The sequence below is a fragment of the Ambystoma mexicanum genome, chromosome 4q (genome assembly GCF_040938575.1).
Source record: "Ambystoma mexicanum isolate Mex_15411 chromosome 4q, UKY_AmexF1_1, whole genome shotgun sequence".
Taxonomy (NCBI): Eukaryota; Metazoa; Chordata; class Amphibia; order Caudata; family Ambystomatidae; genus Ambystoma; species Ambystoma mexicanum.
This window is the reverse complement of record NC_090928.1, coordinates 215,324,518-215,348,554: the sequence shown is the minus strand read 5'-3', so window position 1 is coordinate 215,348,554 and position 24,037 is coordinate 215,324,518. Positions and strand designations below refer to the sequence as shown.

Sequence of the window (24,037 nt, the reverse complement as noted above, 5' to 3'; positions counted from 1 at the left end):
CAGTTCCCAGGAGCAAAACACAAAAGGGTGCTATTGGAAAGTTATGAAGGATTCCATGAACAGCTTCATCGTCCCAGTGGGGGTGGAGCAAGAGATGCAAAAGACCCAGTGATTGTGAAAACCTCCATAAGGGGACTACAAACCTTATTAAGAACTGTGAAAGACTTTGGGGAACCTGCTAGGAGAAGGAGAAGGCCCACAAGACAGTTTATGTGATTATTGATGTTCTGTTGGGTTATGGATAACCCAGAACATTTATGGAACTTTTGCTTTGGACAACCTGAGAGGCATTTGGACGCTCTGCATCCAGGAGAATGGAGTCATTCTCCTGGATTAGTAACAGTAGCTGGACTTATTGGTATTTTGTTGTAGCAACAGGGATAGAGTAGGAGCATTTGTGAGTGGGATGGTGCCTTTTTGTTTTGGCTCATACCGACTTCTGGATGAGCACCTGAGTTTCTTTAGTTTAGGTAGGGAAATCCCCTTAGAGTTAGGGTTAGATAGGTTTGGTTTTTCATTTAATAAAACTCTATAGCAATCACTATAGCACCACCTGGTCAGCCTCTTCATTCCTTGTCGGCACAGTATTTATGTGGTTTAGAAAGCACAAACCTAGCTGGGATGCAGTAGCGTACTATACAGAGGAGGCATATCCATGGAGTTACAGGTAGGGTGCTGGGGTAGCAGCTGGGGTAGGGTGGTAGAGGAAGCAGGGGGTGGGAGGAACTCCAGGGGGAGAGAAATAGGATTCAGTGGAGCGATCAGTGATTGGTGAAATGTTCCTCGAAGAGTGGGGTGTTCAGGCGCATCCTGAAGAATAGGATAAACGGCTGCAGTTGTATCTGTGTTCATAACTTGTTCCAGGGACACGGTGCATAGCAGGAAATGACCTGTTTCTGCCCCCCCCCTCTTAGAGTTTTTGGTTAAAAGATTGGCAATGTTGTGGCTTCTGGTAATGCATTGGCCTCTGGACATGGTGAGTTTTTTGGCCCTGCAGAGTGGTGTTTTGGCGGTCCCTGTTTGAAGTGAATAAGCTATGTTTCTCTTTGCCGTCAATTAAAAACACATTTATTTTCCATTAATCTATTCTTGTATTTGGTTTTCCCAATCACGGTCGAGATGCCCCTTGTGTACGAGCACTTTATAAAACCTCGATTCCGATTCAAATATGAATGCGTTCCCAGTGTTCCCATCAATTGGGCTAGATCTTGGTTAATTCTGTTAACCAATGGGATGGATGCACTTTAATACTTTTGCCCTTTCAGTAATTTGAAAACACTGCAGAGGCTACCGTGTGCACAAACGTAGACTGGTTGCCTTCTCTCATAAACCTAATGGACCTTGTAACTAGGTGATGAGTTCTTTTCACTGGCTTTCGATTAATCATCATTTTTATGTTACATTCCTTTACTTGGCCAACAAAGCTATCCTTGGCTAGGTGTCACTTGGCCTTTACCAAAAACACTTTGATCTCACTCTACCAGTTGACCAAACATGTAAGTTCAGTTCCTGTCAGGTGACGATGCTTGGTGACACCACCACAGAGTCTTTCGCGTCTTGAATAGCCAAGTGACACACAGGGGTTCCACTCCTATTGAGGGTGGAGAGGATGGCTGGGAGAGCTTGAGACGTAAGGAGACGGGCCGCACATGGACCGTCCAAGCTGCCTGAGACCCAGGGGAGCTTTTGTTTTTGCCAAAACCAATTTGTTGTTTGGAGCATAGGGAAACTGGTGCTGACTACTAACTATCCTGTGGCTGGAAGCCTCACACACAAAGCAGACGTGTGCCATCATGGACCACTGGTGTGTTTCTATACATTATTAGTACATGTGCTTGCAATTGAAAAGCAGTCGGCCACTACCCGTCGTTTGCATCAGGGATTTACTTTTTGACTGTTACTCTACCAGCAGTTCACAACAAGAAAACGCATAACAGCGTCAGAGTTTCCCTGTTACGTGCTACAAAGGGACTACTAGAAATGGGCAATAGTGTTTTGTTTGCCATTATCATACGCTATAGATATTGGGAATCATTTCCAACCCTGTGTATGTGCATAAAACCATATGGGGCTAATTGTTTCGCAGACCCTGGAGTGTAAATATAGGTGTGAAAGACAGGTGTAAAGGTGGTATGCTCATCTTCACACCTCCATTCACAGGCTGTCATTTGTGAAGGAACAGGGGGTGGTAGAACAGGATTTACATTCCCGTCGCCCTTTCGCCTCCAAAAACCACTTGGTTTTACGCCAGCAGGACCTTGTCCTGCTGGTGTAACACCAACAGAATCCCCCTGCCTTTTACACCATCAAAAAGAAGGCGGATTCCATAGTAATCTATTGCAAGCTCTTCCTGCCATGTATAATTAGCAAGCTGCGTTTACTCATTTTACACTGCGGAGTGCAAAAGGAAGCTGCAAAAGTACTTCTGCCACCCTTTTCAACTTCCCTTTCGCATTCCGAAATGCTTAGGATTTAAATGACCCAGAGGGGACCTGTTTGCACATCGGTGCAAATCTAAGCAGTTCCCTCTGGCCAATTCATTTCAATTTGTACAAAGAGTTCCTAGGTAAAACAATTTCCATGGATTTATAAGAAGAAGCAGGGGTACAGATTGGAGTTAATGAATCCACCATCCCCATCCTATCCATGTTACAAATCTGACTGCATCACCTGCCACATTATATTTCGATGCAGCGGGAGAAGCTCTGCATTCCTTTGGAATCTGCATGTTTTTGCATCTGCAAAAATCAGGTGGACTCTGTAGGAATCCATGTAAATGTCTTCTGTCATGTAATTTCATAGCAGGTTGCTTTACGGTTTATTTTAGTAATAGGTGTAAATGAAAACAGAAACCTAGGAACGCTCTGATTTCCATGTTGGGATTGCACCCATCACCAAACCTAATCAAAATATTACGAAAGGAGCTGCTTACTCATGTGTGTAATCGTAAGCAATTCCCTCTATGATATTTACAGGTACAACTAAAATTACCCCTATTGTTTTGTCCAAAACCATATTGTCAACCACTAAGCCCCATCTGTATGTAAAGACTGACACAGCGTCGTTGCTCTACTACCGTAACTGTGCCTCAAGTTCTGCTTGATTTAATACCCACTCTTCGGGTGTGTGCAGTTATGCATTGCTGCATTTCAGATGGTTATAATTTGTTTGGAAAATGGAATGTCTAATGGAAGTCTGCTTCTGTTTTGTCTTTTCAAACACTAGTGCTTCGGTCACTATCGAGGAAGATATCCCCCTGTGGAGAGAGAACGCCTAATGACAGGCTCCTTGCCTTTGGCCTGGCCCCTACTGAAACAGCTTTCTATACCTGGTCCACGGAGTAGGCTTCTAGCAGAATAGCAGAAGAGGACATCCATGATACAGATGGTTCCAGAAAATGATGCAGCATGGAAACTGGATTCCATACAAGACCTGTCCTGTTTTTTTCATGTGAGCAGAGGTACGTAAATATTGGTGTATTACTTGACTCAATGCTCACTTCAACTATGTTTCAGCCATGCGCCTAACCAACCCCCATTATTCTCTTCCATCTGCTATTTGTTGTGGGCATGTGGTGGTGGTGCCAGAATGTCTGTCTTAGTTTGTGAGTGCTTTATATCACCATGTTTTCCCTTATCAGCGGCTGGGCTGGGATACATAGAGGCCGTCAAATAACCCAGACTTAGAAGCTACTTTCAGACGTTATTTAACACAGGTATACATGTGCATGGATAAGCGGACAGATCTAAGCAAATGGTTACATTTTAGCAGGATTTAGGGAGGAATAGTGGGTACAGGTGAGTTTTACCTCCTTCCTGAATTGTTAGATCAATGGCGCAAGCTTCGGATCAAGTGCCTTCCAAAGTCTTGTTGCATCAATAGAGAAGGCTTGTTTCTGAGATTTTTATTGTTGTATTTCTTCAGCATTTCTTAATCGTAAAGCCTGGCCTGGGCTTGGCGCCTGGTTGGTTTGAAGCCTCCTGAGGTAGTGTGTTGGCCTGGTAGTTCCGCTTCTTGAGACTGGTGATATTGCAGGTAACACTGGCAGCTATTCCCTGTTTTCACATTGAGGGTCAGGAGAACCCCTGTTGTAGACACTATGCGAGTAACTAAAGCAGAGGCCAGAGCCATTCACAGCCTTTGAGTGTGGGCCCTGGGGTGTAGTCTACTAAGAATTGGGTCATCGCATCCCCATTTTTGCTTCGGTAAATTCAAATTGTTTCCAAATGCTAATGTGCACTGTGCAACATGATTGGGTGGATCCACTGGAGAAGTTGAAAATGGAGTTTTTTGAACTGGGGTAAAGTCATGTCTGCTTTACTCGCAGGCACATTTTGCAAGTTCAACAAGCACATACGGTTTTCTGTTAAAGAATGGGCTATGCCAATCTAGGGGCCTCATTACGAGTCCGGCGGGAACCTGCCGGTTTTTCCGGCTCGGTCACCGCCGGACTCGAATTACCATTCCGCCTCTGTGATTCCCGGAATTTCCGGGGTATTACAACCCCAGTTCCGGAGGCGGAATTCGGTAAATCCCCATTCCCATTGAGTCCCATAGAACTCAATGGGAATGGGGACCATGGAAACACCGGCACCATCTAGTGATGGTGCCGGTGTTTCCACGTCCGCCTGCAGGCGGGCGGTGTTAAACACGCCAGGTCAGACCGGGCGGGAATGACACCTCCGCCTGCAGGACTCCAAATCGCCCAGTATGGAAATAATGGTGGCGGCTGGTTTACCGCCACCGTTATTTCCATACCGGGTGACTCGTAATGAGGCCCTAGGTCTTGCACCTTCACATAACCACTCCAACCTTCCAAATAAATATTTCTGCTTCCGAAGGTCCTACCTTACATGTAAATACACATTGTGGTAATTTCGTTATTTACTACTAAGATCCAGGATTAAGCTCAGTCATCGGTAAGGTCAGCACCACCATGAAGTGAAATAGCACATTCTGCCCTGCGTGAGTTTCTCTGCGCAGCTGCCAGCAGTAAAGGTGCCAAGAAACCTACTTGTGTCATTAAAGAGAGAGGCACCAGAGGGATGAGGTGAAATTAGGGGTCAATGGGTGCGTTTATAAATGTCACCTTGCCTAGTACGTTGGCCTGATGAAGAATAGATATTAGAGACACTGATCATAATATTAGTCTGGACAAAGTTAAATCAGGATCTGTCTCTAAAAAAACAGAATCTAATAATTTAATATTCTGTATGTTTTTTTTTAAAAAAAATGAAATAGATTACGTGTCAGATGATGCCTATGTTGGCCACTGAGCACATTAAGCATGTCACAAGGTGTGATACTGTGCACATTTTCAAATGGTTACAGAAGGAAAAAAGGCCATTTTATGGGGGGGTGAGTCAGACTAAGGGTGCCCTTCTGGCTAATTGGGTGTGCTCCCAGGCAATTGCCCCCTCAGTTCGCTCCCTTCGATCTGCCAATCTCTTCTTACTTTCTGTACCCCCACCCCCATGTGCCTCTTCTCGTTTCCGCTCCTTTCAGCTCCTTGCCCCCTACACTGGAACTACCTACCTCTTTCTATCCACTCCATCCCCACCTGTTCCTCACTCTGCTCCTCCTTGAAATCACTCCTCCTTCATTCCCCACCCTGACACCTTTTCCCCTTTCACCTTTCTCTCTCTCCCCTCTAGTACCCCTTCATAATTCTCTTTACCTGCCCCCTCCTCTCCTAAGTCCTCCCCTCTTCCTACTGACTCACTCTATTCCCCATTCTCTCTCCCTCTTCCTTCCTTCCCCATCCCCTCCTCTCTTCTTCATCCCATAGGCAAATTGTTCTACATACTATTTTTACTGGTTTGATTTATATATATTGTCATTTGCTTCTACTGTTTTCATGTTCTATGTATTCTTGTTGTTAATTGTAAAGCACTTTGGAGTAAAGCGCTATACAAAAACAATAAATACAAATACAGTTAAGTATCCAGATGACAGTTATCATCATATGATAATTTTCTTTTTAAACGTAAGCCATCATGGCTAAAATAAAAGCCATTGCCGCGCAATCTAGCTGAGCTGTCTTGTAAAATGTACAGAACAATTGTGTTCATATTTTGTTTTAAAGTAAGAGGCTTGGATGCAACAAGTTATTGCCGAAGGACAAGCTTTACAAGGAGAACTACCCCTTATAAAGTTGTCACCACTAACCGCTGGAGAGCACGCCTGAGCTCAGTCCAGAAACTGGATTAGAGATTGATCACACTCATGAAAGGTTACCGGTACCCTCTTGAGAGTTTTCCCAGGAATACAGACATTAATGAGGACTCTTTACCCACATCTTCGCCTTCACTGCTAAAGGTGAACTTAAAATGTGACTTTCATTGCTCAGATGAAAGTGAGAAAGCTCCTGCTATTTGTAGTCAATCCCCTGGAACAATTATACATTCTGAAATCTAAAACACTATGCCCATCACAAAGTAAAAAGTTCAAACAAATTCCCTTTTATAGAAAGCCCTGGAAATTAAGGATTTTACAATAGATTGGAAAAACAAAGACTGCGCATTAAACTCATCATCACATAATTTTGTGAGGAAGATAATGAAAGATGAATTGTCTTTTGATATAGCTACCACTAATGCATTGGACCTCATCCTATCCCTGCGCATGAACCTTACAGAACGTGTAGGCACCACAGAAAAATGCACGCAGCAGCTAGAATTCATGATAAAAATAATTAATGGGATGATGGATTTTGTGGTAAAAGACATGAGGAAAATCATAGGGAAGAGACAGAAGCCAAAGACTTTATTATAATCTACTGTGCCTCAAATCCCCAGACAGGTGACCACAAACCAGAAACAGCGATTACCCAGAGAACAAGGGGGAGGAGAAATGCACAAATCTGGGTGCACTTTGTTGCAAGCATTTCACTAGTAAAGGATCCCAGGGGAAAAATAATCCTGTGGAAATTCCTGGTGTGAAAGAAACAGATGGCCTAGTTAGTGGGAATGCTCATCAACTATATTCAGTAACACATCCAAGGGGAGGGTTGATTGGCAACAAGGGAAAAACCACCTTTCAATAGTTCCTCCCGCCAACAATCTAACTCTCCTGCCTGAAGCCACCCCCTGGCTGCAGTTTTAGCCCAAGTTGAACAAATAGAGGTTAAGGGTAAGGAGTTGAAGACGACATCGATAAACAGGGTGTCACACTGGAACAGCACTTGCCTTGCTTTTGATCCCCGGGCAGTATAACATATTCTGGCTTCTCCTTTCTGGTCTCTGGCCTCTACGAAGGCCTGCAGCAAATAATTCTCCCTTAATTCTGGTCTCAGCCAGTGTCTGAGATGGAGCCCCCAGCAGTCTTTCAGGTTTCTTCCTGTGGCTCTGAGCCTACAACTCTGGCTGTCTCACAGTGTATGATTTTTCCCTGCAGATTTACTCTCTCTTTGGTTCAAGTTCTTCCTCTGGTGAAGACTCTCTCTTACAGGATCTGGCCTCTGAGTCTGTGTCTTTTTCAGTGTTCTAACTCTGCAAGGGGTAGGGTGTCCTCCTTACCATCTGAGAGGTATAATGCCCTGGTCTCCAGAGTCTCATCAGACCCCTGGCTCCTCTGACACTTCAGACCTCTCTTGGTCTCTCCCCTGGCTCTGGGCTTAGACCTTTGTCATATATGTCTACACTTCTTGTTCCTAACTAAGGAAATAGAGACTTGTTTATATTGCCTGGACTGGCCCTTTACTCCCTGACTGGCTGGGGTGGCCAGGTGATTTTCTGCAGGGATCCGTTTGGGAATGAGGCTTTGTAGTAAGAAGTTTGGTATGAGGACTTTTGAATACATGCCATGTGCTTTTGGTGTTTGCTTGGTTAGCAGCCCCTTTCCCTCGCTCGCTGATTTGCTGCCTTCTTTGCAAATAAGAGTCTACTGTGGTGGACATGCTCGCAGTCTGCAGGGCACAGTGCGGGAAGCCCGGTGCACAAAAGGTCACACACAAAAGCATGCTGTGCTGTGCCCCGAGCTTCCGGCGCTATACTCTGCAGACTGAAGATGGACCAGGGAAGCCGGAACCCGCAGCAGGTTAGTGGGGGAGGAGGCTGGAGCAGGTGAAGCGGGCGAAGAGTGCCGCATAGCGGCTAGGTTTTCGGGGGGGACCCCAACAAGGAAGGGAAGAGAACCACACACAAAAGGTTGCACCAGCGGGTACCAGCCTTTTGTGCTAAAATCCAGGGTGCTACCTTTTGTGCACGGCAAACAGACATATAACTGGTGAACAGCTTCCTGCCAAGGACAAGTGTGCACATCTAAATGTATTGGCCACCTATGGGCTTAAATTGCTTCACTTTCAGACCATGTGAGTCCTGTAACCATACAACATTTGATGTCTGTAATGTTAATGCCACATTTACAGCCCAACTATTGCCACAAAGGTGTGGCATCTTGGCACTTAAAAGCTACAATTTTTTTTTTTTTTTTTTTTTTTTATTGGTTTATAAAAAAACCTTTAAAAGAAGTAACATTACATTTGATTACTCGTTTAAAAAGATATCATAATTGACCAATAAGCAGGTGAAGACAGAGAATGTCACAGAGTAAGGAATATAAACAATATAAACGATAGAAGTAATATAAGTAATAGAAAAAATAAACACTTAATTGGACAAAATGTATCACACAGCATGTTGGCTAATATTTACATCCATTTTCATGTGATTTTGCTAGTTCATCTTCAATGTTTTTAAGGAGAAATGTCAAGGCATGTGTTAGTTTATTATTAGCCTCTGTGAAACATTCCATCCACCATTCTTCCATGGTATGAAGAGGTTTATTTGCCACAATTGTATTAAACAGTGTCATTCTTCTCGTAGAGAAAGCTTTACAGGTTAAAACCAGATGTTTGATATTCTCTTCAAAATGGTCACAGAATCTGCAGTTCGGGTTCAGTTTCTCATATTTAGGCCATCGTCTAATTACCTCTTTTGTCTTGAATTGATTTAGCCTGAATTTCATAAGCAGGATTCTCTTCTGTTTGTCCGGACATTTTTCAAGATATTTATAGATTGAATTATAAGCTTTTCCTTCTGGGGGAACATTTTTCATAAGCGAGTATTTGGCTCTGTCTGTGCAGTTGTTGATCCAATCAATTTCCCATCGTTTTTTTTTTACAGCATCTGGATTTTCCATCAGAGTGATCGCATCGCTTTTTATATCCATTAGGATTTGATGACATTGATTTAACCAAGCTGAAAAAATTGTATTTGATTGATTGTCGGCCAAATTATGAAGAATTTTCATTTGCGGTGCGCCATTTGGCAGGATTATCTTACGAAAGGTTGACAGAGTATTCCATGTGACTTTTGCATTTATTGAAATCAGCCCCAATTCGTATCTTACTACAACTGCCGGCAATCCTCTACCGACTTTCAGAATTCTGCCCCAAAACATGTTTTCAAGTGTATCCCACAGACTTGCGGGGCATCCAAACGCAGTTTCAGCACCATAGATTATCGCAGGCACCGCTTTAAAAGCTACAATACAACACAACACCACAAGTTTTAAGGTCAAGGCACAATTAGAACAGTCTTTGTCTTTCCAAAAAGGATATCATGTTATGTAATCTCTGAGGGCATTTCAGAGCCTCATTATGGGTGAGCCGGTCCGGTAACAATGTCGGAAAAAATGCTGGTACTACCGGTTCTAGCATTGTTACCGGACCGGCTCACTTTGAGTCTGCCGGTAGGGTCAGTGAACTACCGGCAGGCCTAACATGCCTGGAGTTCACGCCCCTATCGGCAGAGAAATCACTGGCACCATAAACGACGGTGCTGGTGAATAAGTAGTTCCCATTCCATAGAGTCCTATGGGCCTCCATGGGTACTTACAGCCTCTGCTGGCACTCGTAATATCCCGGTAACACCGGGATATCGGGTGCCTGTAACGGTAAGGTGAGTTTGCCGGTAGTACAGGCCGGTTACCGGGAAACTCGTAAGGAGGGCCAACGTTTGTCCTCCAGATCTATTTTTCTCACATTTTTTGCTATCTATGTACCTTTCTTTCAAGATTGTCAAAAATGATTGGACCGTTACTGCTGTTTTGACCCTTTCATGATCTGCTGGTTTGGTTATGATCCATGAAACCTACTTGAAGAGACACTCTTGAATATGAATCCCAGCCACCTACCTGACCTGAACTCCAATCCAAGATGCTGGAACTTCAATGTAATGAATCATCTTAAGTTTGTGATAACTCAGTGGGATGCGTCACTGTGTTTTAGACTCAGAAGTACTTATCATAGTGCTTCATCCCTACTCTACTTTCAACAAAAGAGAACAGTAATTAAAAAAATGACAGAACAAGTGCTCTTATGGTAGACATTCATGCCAACTGTGGATTAGGCCTGCTCCATCCATCATGGGTGCTTTAGAGTCAAATATTTGAGCCCCTTCCGCCCCATCCCAAACAAACTAACTATAATGGACCATAGGGAGCCCCACTCAATACAGATCCCTCCTATCTTATTGCAGTGGTTGGAAAATCCTGTATCCTTTAACATTGGTTGAATATCACTAATAAGTGATTGGTCAAAGTAGAAGCTGAAAGTAGCATTCCCATCCGGAGAATATTCCACATCCTTCCCTCTATCTTTCAACAGGACAATTACAACTCCTTTGCTTTTAGAATAATAATAAATGGATGCGTCAGGGCTCTTCTGGGCAACTGAGTTGATTCCACAAAGGCCGGAAAGGAAATGGTTAATCCTACCACAATTTCAGAAGCAAAACAAGACACTCAGTCAGTTTAGCCTTTATTTTTCATGCTTCACAAAAACACATCTGTGCCATTGAAAGGAGACCTTTCACATTCCTGCAAGATCTTCTCAAAGGAGGCACTTGTGTTGTGTAGCAGGACACTTTGGAACAGGCAGTCTCTTGCTTCCTTATCCTGGTCACTTATAGGGTGATTCAAATGGTCACTGATCATCAGGCCCTAGTCATGCTGATGGCCCAGACTTGAATAGAATTTGACAGTAGATGAAGACCACAAACTCCACCTGGATTTCCTATTTCCCTGCCTATTCTTTCCATACTTACCCTGCATGGTCTTCACCTTTAGTCTGCTGTTTTTGGTCTGCTGCAAAGTGCTGCACCTAATGTCATTTGCTCCTCGGCTGAGAATCCAGTTAATCAAGATCTCCTGTTCCTGGTCAAAGGCGGAGTCTCAAGTTATAGGCATGCTTCTTTCTTTAGAAAGTGTGGGCATGATGACTTAGATCTTTCCGTTATGGAAGCAAGGAAGCCGCATTCTAGAAGGTCTCTGGATTCCTAGGCTTGCATAATATAATTGTGTCCTTTTTGTGACATGCTTTGAATGAGTATTTTTCAGGCAAATAAATATAACCTTTACATTTTACTGTGTAAAGGGAACATAGGTAAATGTATTTTGGCAAAATACACTATTATAGTACGTATGGTAGAATCTAAACATAAATATGCCAAGTCTAAATGGTAACCCAAGAATAGCCTGCTATATTTTCCCTTTCTTACAACTCATTTTTCGTAATCTGTTTATTCATTGTATGTATGATTTAGCTTAGCTGGCATATCAAACTTGATTGCTGCTTGACAATACATTGACTAATAGCCTACTAAAGACTAAAGCAGACAAGAATTTTAAGGCAAATCAGGAAATAAGAAGAGACAGGATGCTTGGTTGACTAAACAGGTCTTCAGTGGTTCCTGGGCTAAGGTAATTGCAGGATTGGGCAGATGGAGAGAGGAAGAGAGTTCCGTAGGCGGAGACAGCGACAGAGAAACTTATGTCTCTTCTAGCAACGTGTTTGAAAGTTGGGACTTCATGCATTTGGTCAGCTGAGCATAATGCTTTGATAGAGAGGTAAGGTTGGATCTTGGATCTTGGTGGTCTAGTCATCGGGAGCCATGCCAAGGACACATTCCTAAGTCTGTTTTTTTGCAGGAAGCTAGTGGAGTTCTCTTCGGAATGAGGTGATGGGGTGCTGTTTAAGGATGCAAGCAATAAACCAACCATCATTGTTTTAGACCAGCAGGAGCTGCCTTATTTGATAAGCAGGGAGGTTGGTATGAAGGGCATTTGGTAGTTCATGTGTGAGTCGATCCCGGAGCCTTATACTGCTATGAGTCCCATGGGCAATGAAGGATATGATTTTCTTTAGGAGACTTGAGGTGAAAGAAGCTTGACTTCCTCACTGCATTGATTTGCAAGGCAATGCTATTGATATGCAAGGTGATGCTAATGTCAGCATCCTAAATGGAACCAAGGGTTTTGGCCTTGGACACTGCATTGATGGTGAAGCTGAGGAATCTGAGAGGTGGGAGTTGAGTCCTTTAGTTATGAGATGTTTTGAGCCAAGGAAGTAGATTTCTTTTTTGTTTCCATTTTGCTTCAGATTTTTGCAATTCGTTCATTCCTCAAGGCCCATGAGACCTCTAGAGGGGATAGAGAGTAGGTTTTCACCATTGGTGATTGGAAGAGAGATTTGTGTGCTGCCCACTTAAAAAGTAGTGAACTTTTTATAACAATGGATCACCATTTTTTGTTCCTTTAGTTAATAGAGCGCTCCTTGGCTTTTTAACGTAAGGGAGGGTGTAGTCCCTTGTTCAGTTTCAGGGCTGCGGCTGTCCACTTGCAGCGGACCGCTTTAGACTGGAGCATTCAGCTCCTTCCTTTTTTCACTAGCAAGTACCGTATTAACTGGTACATATGGGTCGCTTCTCTTCTTTTCTTTACAGTGGCAGTTTCCTGCTCTGGTCACCTTGACAGCTTTCATTCTATCCTTCCACATCTAGTATGCGCAGTTTTGGAAATTCTTGAGCTTATTATAGAATCCATCAGGTAAGATTTTTTCCGTTTTATTCAATTATGATGGTCTATTTTCAGACCTCGTCTCGTGTTAAACGACTGGGCTTTAATTTGATTCTGTCCTGGTGTAGGACTCAGCCCTTAAGCCTCAGCAGATGGTTGCTCCACTCCTACCAATTGTTTCCTCCAGCAGCTGGTTACTCACCAGGTTAGCGTGCTTACAGTTACCACTGGTGGGGGTTCTGGCTTTTGTGTACATTTGCACAGGTTTGCCTAGGTTTGGTCGGTCTTCCATCACTCAGCACGGTTTTTGTCCGGGAGTCACTAACCCTTTGCTCTGTCTTTTAGCATTTTGGATGTATGTCACTGTATGTTGAGTCGAGTTTGACTGCTGCCCTATGAATGGTAAGTGTGAGTGATGTTTTAGCCTATTTTAGGCATATTTTGCTGCTGTGTTGCTATGTCAAATTTACTAGTGTTTAATGAATTGTAATTAATTTACTATTTTTCAATTTTTGTATCTCTCTAAATACATTTTGATACATTTTTATAAATAGTTTTCTCTGGACATTTTTTTCCGTTTTTCATGTCTTAATAATACTCTGGTCTAGAGGTTAGAGTTTTCCTGCTTCTTTCAGCTTTTGCACTTAAAAAGTAGAACTTGGTGTTATGGTCACAGAGAGGATCCCTGAAGGATTTTGTGTACATATCAAATAGGAGGTAGTACAAGGCTGGGGGCCTTTGGCACATCATAGGGAATAGGGGAAAGGGGGCAGGATAATACAAATTCACCTAGTATGACACATTGCTGGCAATTGAATAGGAAGTCAAGAAACTAGGTGTTAGGGGGCACACACAACTATCTCTGATATTTTCAGGAGGAGGGATTGCTGACCATGTTGAAAGCAGCAGATAGGCCAATGAGGATGAGCAATGAAGATATGAACCAGAGCAGGTTCTGTTCTATGTTTCTATCTGAAGCCTGATAGGCAGGAGCCAAATATAGAGTTGCTTTTGATGTGAACTTGTAATGTTTTAGTGACAACATGTTTCAACTTGGAAATGCAGTTCAACTTCGAGTTGTTTAATGGAAGCTTTTTTCATTAGTATGATACCTAGAATGTTGTAGAAAATGTTGGCTAAGGCATTCCGAACGTTTCCTGCAGCTCAATGTTTACCAACTATTGCAAATGTTAACAAGTTCTAGAAATACAGGACTGTCAGTGGGTTCTCACAATGCTTGGCAAACCATGTGACAACCATCTTGTCTATTGTTAAGGGATGCAACTGTTTTCTGAATAAATAAATTTGAAGACTTGTGTTAAGGAAGTAAGTCTATGGGCTTCATCACAAGTGTGCGATATCCCAGCGATAAATCTGCCGGGATACTGCCCAACACAATTAGCATTACCGCAACTTGGTCCGGCGCTAAGAGCGCTGGATCTCAAGTTGCGGTGGGGCCGTAAATCCCCATTTATATTGGACACAATGGAGCATTTTCAGCGCAATTACTGCAGCGCTAATACTGCTGTGGTAATTGCAATGGAAGTGGGTGGCAAGTCAGCGGATTTACCCCCAGCTCAGAGCTGGAGGTGAACCCCCAACTTTCCACCCAACTCATAGTTCAGCGGAGCGGTAATGCAGCAGTGATAGCGTTACTGCTGCATTTTTACTGCTGCACCCAACTTGTGATGAGGCCCTATGTATGCCCTGACCACATTATTTTTCCAGCATCTAAAAATAACTCCACAGATTAAATTGGATCACCAGCCCCTAACCTGTATTAACCATTTTGGATAATCTACGAATGCAAAATTAGATAATCTGATCCACCGGAATAAAACTCTCACAAAAAAGTTTTTGTGTTCGGATATCATCTGATCAAATGTGGGAAAAGGGTGCATATTTACCGACAGTCAGACAACCCACAAGGTTGAATATCTGTTGCAACAGAATCTGTGCATACATATATAACAGGACCAGGTTGGAAAGGATACCTCCGAACTCACAGTCTTGCAGTCACTTCAGGGTTCAATTGATTTCACATTTTGATGTAAAGTGTGTTGTTTTTTCATTCTGTGATATTTACATTTTTCAACATCGTGTACTCAATTTGTTTATATATGTATATATCGGAAACCAATACAGTTATTCAAGTAGGTGGACGGAAAATAGGCTTAGCACTACCAACAGCTTGTTTGTTGAAGTACGGTTCTTTTGTAATGTTTCCATCCGTTTCTCATCGATGCATACAGGTAAGACCATGATGCAGCATTAGTGCCTCTTGTGGAAGGCAATAATGGTAACTGTTAGCTTTCTTACCACATGAAGGCCCAAGAGGTAGGCACCTAAGTAATGCAAAGGATGGTGGTTTGTGTTTTGGATTGCCAACTCATTCAGTAATGTATGTATTTAAATGTCTTTTTTGTCCATCCATCCATGGGCCTCATTACGAGTTGGAGGCAAAGGGATACCGGGCACCGGTAAGGACACCGGTGCCGGTAATCCCTTTGCGCCCTATTCCGAGTTCCCTTAGCGGGTCCCTTCCTTAACGCTTGGTTTTACCAGGTGTTAAGGAAGGGACCCGTTAAGGGACTTTAGAACTAATAACGGTACCGCAATTTGCGGTACCGTTATTAGCGCCTTCCCATTGAGCCCTACGGGGGCTCAAATGGGAATGGGGAATAACTTTTTCCATGGGGACTTACCGGTCCCGCAAAGCTCAGAATAGACCGGTAAGTCCCCATTGAACGAGGGCAGACTCGGTACCAGTATTGGAGGTAGTGATGGCACTAATAGCGACATGATTACCTCCAAACTTGGAATGAGGCCCCATGTCTCCATAAATCCCTTCCTGAAGCAGTTACATTTCTGCTCATTGTCAGTGCTGTGAAGGGACTGCGTTCTGAAGGTGGTTTCAGAGCGGTCACGTTCCAATAAAAGCGAAAATCGAATTAAGCCAATAGATGGGATGTAATTGGGATTGGGGGTATGCCATTGTCCAGATCAGATTCCCATATAACAATTCCAAATGTTATGTAATTTGCCTTTTCCTTCACACCCATTTTGGATGTTCCTCTATCACCAATATGGAATGCCTTTTTACATTTACTTTATTCATATTGTACACATCTCTGCCCTCCCTCCATGCTCTCACCTATCACTAAATACAAATTCAAACCTGACACCATGACCCCCTCTCTTACCCAAGTATTGATGTCCCACCAAGCTTTCCCTCCCATGCTTCTCACTCTATCAAACCTGCCTTAGTTGAGTTCAACACAGTTTCGCTACCCCCTTTGACTCCTTTATACAGCATGCTCTTTCACTTATCCTTGCTACCACTCTCAACCTTGGATCTCCCCAGTACTTCCAACAGCTGAAGAAACCATGCATCTACATCTATACTACTGGCGCAAAACCTGCTCCCCTGATCTCTTCAATCCTTGCAAGGACTCTTCACAATTGCGTCACAACTTGTCCTCACTCTGCCACATCTTCCTTCTACAATGTTCTTCTATCCTTTCTCTGCTTTCACTCTTTTAAGCTGCCAATGATCCTCTAGGCCATGCTGACCACACTCCTAAAGTATTGTTTTTATTTTCTTCACTTCTGCTGATGATTTTGCCTCGTACTCTCTACAATAACATAGATACAGGACACCCACTCCACCCTCCTGTCTCACCCCCACCTGGAGGAGATGGATCCTTCTCTCTCCCACCCTCCACTCTTATCCTTTTTTACTATCACACTTCCGTCCTGCCTCTCCTTCTGGATTTACACCAAACCTCATCTCAGCCAACCAATCATACGCTCCTATCAATCCCTTTGCACCCCAAACGATAAAATAGCTTACACCTGTTACTTGCTCCCACCTCTCCACCATCCTTCAACCTTTCCCTTTCGGTTGGCATCATGCCAGGGCACCACAGTCATACCCCACTTTACTAAAATGTCAATAGCTCCTTTAACTAACCTATCCTCCATTATTCCTCACCACTCCAAAATCCTTAAGTGTTTTGTCTGCAACTGCATAGTAAATGCCCTGAACAACCCCCTCCAATCTGGGTTTTGCAGCAGCTTATCTCAGACTGTTTTACCACTTCCTCAATACTATTTAATCGATGCATCACTCCTCTATCCTCATTATACTCAATCTCTCTGCAGCCTTTTGCACTGTTGATCATCTCTCTCTCTTCCAGACTCTTGCCTCTTTTGGCTTCAAGGACACCATAAACAAATGGATGATCTCTTATCTCTCTGATCTTTCCTCCTATCTCCTATAACTCTGATTCCTCCTCTCTGAGCCCCCACACAAATTGCATACCACAAGGTTTGGTCATAGACCCACTCCTTTTCATTCTGGATAAACTCATTTAATTCTTTAGCTACTCATTTCACCTTGCCAGCAACACCCAGATCTTCTCATTTCTCTCCTTCACTCTTGACATCTCTGAGTGCACTGCCAATCATTTCTTTGTCAATATCAACATGAGAAACCAATATATTTCTGGTATTGAAAAGAAAAGAGATACAATTTTGAATTGAATAACAACTTAATAATACATTTCAATACTCTGAACACATTCCAACAAATTGTAAGAATGTCTTGTTTGGCGCAAATTGGTTGTTCCACTTTCAACATATACACACAACATCCTGCTCATCCTGCTCAGATAATCTCCCTGCTCAACCTACTACCATTATGCTGGACGGCTCTCTCGGCAAAATCATTCCTTGCCCTCAAATCCATCAATGATTAATACCCCCACTACCTGGCTCAATGCATGTCTCTCTTCTCGCACTAAGCCTGAAGAGCCACTGTCCTTTACCCCAGCCCCAGTGCTGGGGTAAAGGATAGTTTGCTGCCACTGATTTGTTCCACTTGCCCATTATCACTGAAATGCTCTCCCACCAAAGCAACCCAGTCAGTACAGGCATCTAAAACCAAACTAATGGTTTGCCACAAAAGGTGTGTCCCCCACCCCTCACTCTGGCATAACTTTGGTACTCCCTTCCCTGTTTAACCTGCTGTTCACGTAAAAATAATTCTGGGCTTGTGAAACAGTTGACATTCACATGCTATGCATAGCACGCAATTGTGTACTTAGTCCAGTGTATTACAAGCTGTTAACTGCAAAGTCAAAATTAGGTGTTGCTAGATACTTTCATGTCAAACTATCCGTATGCTACAAATACAGGTACCCAAGTCGACGCCCTTGGTTCAGTTACAGAGTAGAGGATCCGAGAGAGAATGATGCAGCATTAGGGAAAACCTTCGGCGCAGACAGTGGGACCCCGTCCAGAGATTCATTGTAGGGATAGGTTACATGGTAATTCAATATGTTGTTAGTTTTGTGTTATAGTTTTGAGCCTGCAATGTCAATCGCCTGCATACAAAAAACTCCATTTAAATTCTGTCCAACTGGTAACACAAGGTTTTTTGTGGCTCGATAGCCACAGGGTGTGCAACCATTGTTTGCCCAGCGACCACATGAAAGAGCCTTGTAAGACTTGCCAAAAATGGAATACAAAAAAGGGCGTTATCTTTCGAGAAACTAAATCATAAATAATGGATTGATTAATCAAAAGACAATTAATGGTAAGGTTTTATATCAAACAATACCCATGGGTGGTTGCCTCTACTGCACTGGCACTTTGAGGTAGAACAATTAGATAAAACAGTGATGGTGCCAGGAGGAACTTTAGAAAAAACTTGAGAAGTCGAGACTAGAACTGTATCTAAATAAACATTATTTTATTTCATTCTAATTAGATATAAAAGAATTATTGTTATTATTTGGTTGTGCAAATACAAATCTAATTCAATAAACCATGATGCATTCATTCATACTCCATGCATACCATTCAATTCTAAAATAGTTCATTATTTTGAGAACTCAAGGTTTTCATGTAAACTTTTCAAATTCCAATGTGTTTAATCACCAATTCGGTTTGTTAATAATTGTCCACATTATAAACATTATGAACTATAGGTGTCCCAAAATATAGTTCTTCCATTTGTGAAGGACTTCAAATGTATCAATAGTTTCGACTCAACAGTGTCTGGTCGATTTCTTCCAGACCATTGTATGTGTCTTCTTCAGGATATGTGAACATTTGTGTCTATGGGCAAGCGTCCCGTCGGCTCCCAATATTTCTTTCCTGCCGGTTCAAGTAGTCTAATCTTGATGTTAGATCTTAGATTCTTTTCTTTGAAGTGGCATCAGTTTGATTGCCTTCAACGTCCACCGTCAATATACATGTGCGGTTCCCAGAGAGGATAGAGGACACTGTAATGATGTCTTTCAAGTAATCCAGATAAACAAAGACAGCTCTTGAATCTACACGTGCTATTTAGGACATCAGTATTTGGCTCCCACCCGAACACGCACACAAGCAGCCGCGGGCGAACATGCCGCACCGACGAAAATATCGATTTAGAGCGACACATACTGAACCAAAAATCAGAGGATTGTACCTACGATGGACGTTGAAGGCAATCAAATTGATGCCATTTCAAAGAAAAGAATCTCAGATCTAATGTCAAGATTAGACTTCTTGAACCGGGCAAAGTGGAAGTACCCCTTTATTGGAGAAGGAAAGCGGGGAACCTAAAGGAAAGAGCATGCAATGAGTTGAAATGTAAAGAATTCCTAGGGTTAATATAAGGCAAGAAGGGCTATCCAGGAATTGAGTGAATTATAATCACCCGGAGGGCCAATCCCAACCGGGGAACCAAAGTTAGGCAAACCATTAATACGGGTCAGAGTATTCGTTAAAAAAAACACATTTTGAGAAGGAACAAAAGTCTCATACAATCTTGAAAGAGTTAACATGAACTGATTAAAAAAAGTCACAAAAGGCTATTTCAAAATCACCTCATAAGAAGAACCAGGAAGAAGAAAATGTGCAAGAAGCAAAGCCCAGGAGAAGGGAGTAATTCTCCTGTCTTTAGCTGTTAGGATAGTGCAAGGGTCAGTTAGGGTTAATTTTCTGACTGTGGACTTATTCTTTGGGACATTCACATGTGACTTGACACAGTAGTAAATTTGATGGGTAGGGAACATCCCATAGCAAAAGGGAAAGTTAGGCCTTATACTTTAATAAACAAGTCTTTGAAATGTCCTCAGAAATGTCCTCAGTATGTCTGCGTCCTTCTTCTGAAAGAGCCAGGAAAAACCCATACAGAATAAGGCAAACCCCCATCTAAAATTCCATGAGTTGACTACATACACCCTCATGACAAAAACTGTCCTGACCAAAACTACAATGACTGTAGGGATTACCCCATGGGCTCACCAAAGGACATGTAACCACCCATGCAGTACTCCCCTTTAGAAGACCAGTGCGCATACTTAGCAGTTCTAAATAGGGTGGCTGCATGATTTGACAGTACACACACAAGAGGAGGAGCAAGAAATAGATTTCATCGAAGGGACTCAGTGAATCCAAACCCATAACAAAATGTATTTCAGTTATGGAGTACATTAAAAAATAAATTGCCAACCTATGTAATCCCCAGCAACATTTAAATATGTCAATATACAAATAGAAAAAAATAAATGCCTCGCCACAAGACCCCTGTGCATCAGGAGGCAGGTAAAACTAGAGTCTCTGGTAGTAGCAACCACACGAAATGGGTGCAGCATGGCATGCCGGCATAGACACAATAACAGATGGAGAATTGAAATGCATCTGTTCAGTGGTAAAAAAGATGGCATCAACTTCAACATTCCACATATGAATTGCCAATGATACTGTGCTACTTAGTCAATATGACAGGTTGAAATAGGACGAGCTGTATTCGTTCAGAAAGGTAATGCCTGAGGAAATGAGGGCCCAAACCCAGCGTTCAGACAGGAAGGCTATATTGCCTCAAATACATTTATTTAAAGTAGTCTAGCTGCCACAGGTAATTTTGATAGACAAGCAGCAAATACAGTAGTTCTCAGAGGATACTCCTGATCCCGGCTGTGGGTCACCAGGTTTAAACCTGAGATACAAGCAACCCTCATTCACCAAGACTACAAATTGAAGTTCAATTCACACTTTTACTAAGCTTTGTTCTACAGATACATATAACAGAGCAGACTCACAAGGAGGTCAATTATTGCAAGGCCACATATTTGCAACTGTATCAAGTGCACACCGGCCAGCAGATGCCAACACTGCATACTAATCTACGCCTAGCAAGTCATTATAAACCTTTGGTTTTCAACCTTTTTAGTGCTGAGCCCTCTTCAGTAAAAAAAACACCCTTCTCCCCAAGTTCAAGAATTGTTTCTATTTTATATTAAGTACAGTTGCCTTCTTCCCATTTGAAATAACCTCACCCCACCCCCCACCCAGACATCCGCTGGGCCCCCTTGTGGGCCAGCTCCAAAGTTGGAAGTCATCCATTACCAATAATTGAAATCCCATTCTCAAGGATTGGTATGGACATCTCCTCCTCCCTCTGCACTGCACTGGCCTCCCACTTCTCCACCAAAACTCAGTACGTCCTTTCCTCACTCTCTTGTACTTCCCTCCCCTGTCCCCTCCACTCTTGCCTCCCATACTCTCCTCTTTTCTCCCATTGCACCAGACAAGGTCTCTAGAGTAGTCTGCTCTATGAAAGTCTCCTCCAAACAGGTGCTCCCCTGTTCTTCTAGAACCATCAAGGACAACATCAGCTCTTTTGCCCCAGCCTTGGCTGACCTCTGTAACCATTCCTTTGCCACTGGCTCCTTCCCACAACCTCTCAAGCACTCTCTTGTGTCCCTTCTCCTAAATAAGCCATCTGCTGACCCTTGTTGCCTGGCTAACTATTGCCCTATCTCTATCACCCCTTTCTTGGGCAAACACATGGAGCCGCTGGTCATCCCCCAACTGACCATTCACACTGAATCGGCTGGCTGCCTCCATGACCACCAGTCTCGTTTCAGAGCATCCGGAGGCATAGAACCTGCTCTACTGAACACCTGTGAAGACCTGCTCTCGAACCTGGACACTAACTCTCACTCTGTTCTGATCCTCCACAATCTCTCTTCTGCCTTTGACACAGTCAACCACTCAATCCTCATAAATCGCCTCCATGATACCCTAGGCATCACGGACTGGGCACTGGCATGGTTGACCGCCTTACTTTCAAACCGACCCTCCGAAGTGTACATGGGCCCCTTCCTCTCCTCTACCTCACTCTCTACATCTGGCGCCCCTCAGGGTTCTATCCTATCGCCATAGCTCTTCAACATCTAACTAGCCCCTCTGACCCACTTGATCTCCACCTTCTCTCCTCATTTCCAGTGTTATACAGTGTTATACAGTGTTATACTGATGGCACACAACTCTCCTTTAAGCTTCCTTCCTCTTCCTCCTCTCCTTCCTCTCTCATACCTGGCTGCCTGACTTCTGCTAATGAGCTCTGCCTTAATGCCAGTAAGATAGAGATCCTTCTCATAGGGACGCCTTTGCTCGGTTTCCCCCCACTCTCTGCCCACCCTCCCTGGACCCCTTCCCCTCACCCTCTTGTGAGGCAAAAAAACCTTGGGTTCATCTCTCTCTCTCTCTCTCTCTCTCTCTCTCTCTCTCTCTATCTCTCTCTCTCTCTCTCTCTCTCTCTCTCCATCTCTCCCCACACATCACATAACTTGTCAAGAGGTCCAATTTTCAGCTACACCTCCTTAGAGGCATTCTCCGTTTCTTCACCTTCCCCCAGAAGCTCAGGGTCTAGAGAGCTCAGGTTCTCACTGCGCTGGAGTACTGCAACAGCCTCTTCCTCAATTTGCCTCTTTCCTCCCTTTACGCCCTTCAACTAATCTCGAATAGGGCTGCAAAACATATCCTTGGGCTCAAGCCCAGGTGCCGCATCTATTCAGCCCTAGAATCTCTCCACTGGCTCCCGGTGACCGCAAGGATCAAATTCAAGACCCTCTGCATCATTCACAAGGCTGCCTGGGGCCCCTCTACATCCAGCTTTCTCTCCCTAAATACCCCACTGCTAGAGTTCTTTTGTCCTCTAGCTCCAACACTCTGCAGGTCGGTCTTTTGTCCAAGCAGAGAGTGGGAGATAGATCCCTTTCCTCAGCAGGTTCCTCCCTCTGAAATGGCCCCAGCCCCTCTCAGACTTGAGACAGATCTTCTTAATTTCCAGAAACTTCTCAAGACTTTCCTTTCAGGGGCCAGACAACCAGTCTCCGTCTACATCCCCTACTAGCACTTGCCCTTAGGCACCCTTCCCTGGACTAGCCCGAATCTGGTCCACCCTGTCCATTGCACTTATCTGCCCTTCCCCCTTTTTCCCCTGGCACTTTCCCTTGTTGGCCCCCTCAGCACTTGCTCACCCCAATGCGCCCCCACTGCTGCCCTTCACCCCTCCCATCCTGCCCCCTACTCCTCCCTACCTTGCACTTATCACGTTTGTCTTTGCACTTGCACTGTAGAATTGTCACAAGGCCAATACAACTGTCATTGCTGTTTTCTTTTTCCCATGTCCCCTGAGCCCCCAATTTTTTGTCTTGTGGCACCTGGAAACACTTGTGTAAGGGCACCATACAAATGCCCAATAAATACAATTGTGGACCCCTAGAAACTTCCAAAGTGGGAAATAAATACATTCTGGTGATTGTAGGCTATGCAACACGATACCCAAAGGCCTTTCCCCTGAGAGCCAACACAACACATTTTGAAGAACCTGCCCCCTTTCTTTTCCCGAATAGGGTTTCCTAAGGAAATATTAACTGACCACGGCTCTACTTTCATGAGCAAGGTTATGGGGGAAGTTAAACATCTTTTACATATCACCACACTACGAACTTCTGTATATCATCCCCAGACAGATGGCCTTGTGGAAAGATTTAATAAAGCCCTAAAGACCATACTACGGATGTTGGTAGAACAGGATATTAGTAACTGGAATCAAATGAGTTGGGCTTTGTTTGCAGTTAGAAACCCTACTCAGGCTTCCACAGGATTTTCCCCATTTGAACTGCTTTATGAACAGGAACCCTGGGATGTCCTGGATATGTTGAGGGAAAATTAGGAGGAGAGAGAAGAAACCCCAATTCCACTCTCCCAAATGGCAACTAGGCTGAAAGAACATATGACGGCTGTTAGATCTTTGGTACAGACTCACATGGTGAAAGCACAGGAACAGCAGAAGTCCTCCTATGATAAAAAGCTCTCTTTATGGCCCTTTTCCATGGGTCAAAAAGTTCTAGTACTACTGCCCACTTCTGAAAACTAACTTATATCTAAGTGG

At 43.5% G+C, this 24,037-nt stretch overlaps 1 protein-coding gene across 1 annotated transcript in view; it reads left to right on the top strand.

Moving 5' to 3' along the window:
• Window positions 1–24,037, top strand: part of SCAF8 (SR-related CTD associated factor 8) — a 2,093,867-nt gene that overhangs the window by 1,990,641 nt on the left and 79,189 nt on the right. The window contains exon 23 of the transcript XR_011268119.1: window positions 3,226–3,460. The gene's annotated coding sequence lies outside the window, so the exon portion shown is untranslated. The remainder of the gene's footprint in view (window positions 1–3,225; window positions 3,461–24,037) is intronic.